This window comes from Carassius carassius, chromosome 47, assembly GCF_963082965.1.
Source record: "Carassius carassius chromosome 47, fCarCar2.1, whole genome shotgun sequence".
NCBI classification, from domain to species: Eukaryota; Metazoa; Chordata; class Actinopteri; order Cypriniformes; family Cyprinidae; genus Carassius; species Carassius carassius.
The window spans coordinates 3,574,208-3,577,133 of NC_081801.1; positions in this window are offsets into that span (position 1 = coordinate 3,574,208).

Here is a 2,926-nt window from a genome sequence, read left to right on the forward strand (position 1 = left end):
TTTGGTATTGATCTCTGAGTGTGTTTCATTATGGGGTCAAGGTTTCACCCTGGACCAACCTTGTTGAAAGAAACTAGCACAAAAACGAGCTATGGGATGCTGGTTTGTGCTCATCAAAAATTATGGCTTTCTATTTCATATTTGTAAGCATATGTCTGACAAATTTGAATGTCTATGTGGTAAAACATACAAGATTGGACGTGGTTATGAGGTTCCTAAAACATTGTGAAAATACATACTACACTAACAAACACCTGACATCTGTTAACTATGTAGGATACCAAAAATCATTAAAACAACCTCTTCACAACAGCAACACGCTGCACTTGCTATGATCCCACATGGGGCACAATGTAGCAGCGGCTAGCTCAACTAAAACACTGCTGAGCAGTGCAAGTTTTTGTCTTTTCTGTTGAGTGCTCCAATTATGTTACAATGATATACTATACAGAAACTTTCTCACCCAAATGTAAGTGGTAACCAACACAAATCACATACTGCCATCTACCAGGAGTGGAATGGAAGGAGCAGAAACTAACTCTAAAGAAACAGTAATGATTTTAGAAAGGGCCTTTAATTAATATTGATTTAAACTTGTTTATTCCAAAAACAAAACCATTCCATCCCAAATGAAGATGCTAATATACAAATGTTAAGGCAGTGAACTGTGGAAATACATTATTTATCAATGTCAGATTAAAAGACAATTAGAACAAATGTTAATTATGTGTCAATCTTTCATATATATAAATCTTAGTCTAAATCCTGCCATATATTTTTTACTGTTTAACTAGGAAATGCTTCATCCCTGGAGCCAAATGAATAGCAAAAGTAGCTTTAAAAAAAAAAAGCAAAAGAAAAAAAAAACATTTCATCAAAATTCCAGAGGAACGTTTCACCTTCTAAGTTAATATTGGAACTGAAATGGGCAGTAATGCAGTGAGCAGATCCAGCTGCACATGAATATAATAGACCTGAGGCAATGACTCCTCGTGTCCTTATCAGAATATGACGGGACATGGGCAAAATAGCATTAGACGTTCAGAATGACAAACTATAATCTCTCTGGAAACGGCCCTGAAAAGTCGAACACTTCCTTCTGAATCTCTCTCTTCCTTTCTTTTAAGAACTCTTTCCATCTCCATTTAAAGAGCGTTCTCATCTCTCTCATGTGGGGTTTAACAGTCTCTCTCGGTAAAGCATAACAATAAATCTTCAATCTGCTAATTCCTCCCTTCCCCCTTCTCTCATCCTTCCTGTTTCTTCTACCCCCCTGTAAGTTTTCTCTCTCGCTCTCTCTCTTGGAGTAAGCTGCTCACTGTAAAAAAAAAAAAAAAAATTACGGTAAAAAACCGGCAGGTGTGGTTGCCGGTATTTTACCATAAAAAATACAGTAGGCAGTAGCAAATAGTTTTAACTTAAACTTTACAGTACAATAACTAATGTTAATATACCAGGCTATTGAAGTACTGAAATCTGTTTTGCACCTTTGTAAAACACTGATAACCAGCAAATTCAGGTGGTGATGAAAAAGTCACATGATGAACCAAAGCCCATCTCAAGCAGCTTTTAGACAATAAGGTATATAGAAGGTGCACAGTGTCATTCACACAAACATTAAACACCATCATGGTAACACACATGAAACTGAAATAATGCAATAAACATTCATTTAACAACATTAGGTCTAACACACATCCCTAATATGAAACTGATAAGAAAAAGACATCAAATTTGAAATGTAATGCAAGGAATTCCGTGAATGTCAATTTATGGTTATTCACTGTATATAGTAGGCGAATTTACCATTAACCATTTAACAGGTTTTTATTGTAGCATTTTTACAGTATTTTTCTGTTAACAGTCTTTTACAGTGTGTCCACCCTGTGATCCTCTCCTCTCCCTCCTTCCCTTTTTCTCTCATTTGATGTTTCAGTCGATGAATAAATGATTGTTTCTATTCTGAGCTGCTCGGTCTGGGAGAAACGGAGAGACTGAACAAAACACAGGGTGAAATAACAGACTCTTGCTGTGTGAAACAATGCACCGTCGTTTGGACTGAATCAATCTACATCCTAAACAGGGCTGAGATTCTTCTCTCCAGCTCAGCTCTTCATCAATCACTCTTTCTCTCACCTTTTTCTCTCTCTGCCAGCCAGTTACGCCATGGATGTTCCACTTGTGGCCCACTGGCCAAATACGCCCCGTCAATCATTTTTATTCAGCCTGATGACACACTAGAGCACTCTGTGTGCAAAACTCAACAGGCATCAATTATACTAGAGTGCTGCACATATTGTGACCATGTTTAAGGTCTTTCTGGAAAAAGTTCAGCAAACAGTTTATCATACACAAACTGTAACAATGTCATAATTTCATTTTAAAAATCTCACTGAAATTGTTTTTTTTTTTTTTTTTAATCTGGCTCTTTAAATGAAGTCGTACAGCCCTGACACGGACTGAATCCCGATCTGCATACTAGCCCCCCTTAGTATATTATCATTATATGTCCCAGATCATATGACTTTGAAAACAGGAAAGAAAATGTGTGGTACAAAAATGTGAACATTTCTTAATTTTCTGCTAGGCAATTTCATCATTAATTACAAAGTAACAGCAAGTAAAACATTGAATTATACATTACATGTTTAAGTAGAAGGACTGGAATCAAATTTAAAATAATGTAATCTCACAATATCATAATTATTTTCAGGAAATTAACCAAAATAATTTAGAAGAAATAATACCCTTTTTTAATTAATTTTTTCAGTGAATTAAATAATTTATTTAATTATTTTCTCTTTTGGTGAGCAAAAAAAGAAAAGAAAAAAAAGTATTTTATAAGAAAATAATAATAAGCTTAGCGAAAATACCATCAGAATTAAATGATGTTATAAAGTTAATTATGAAAATAACTCTATACATG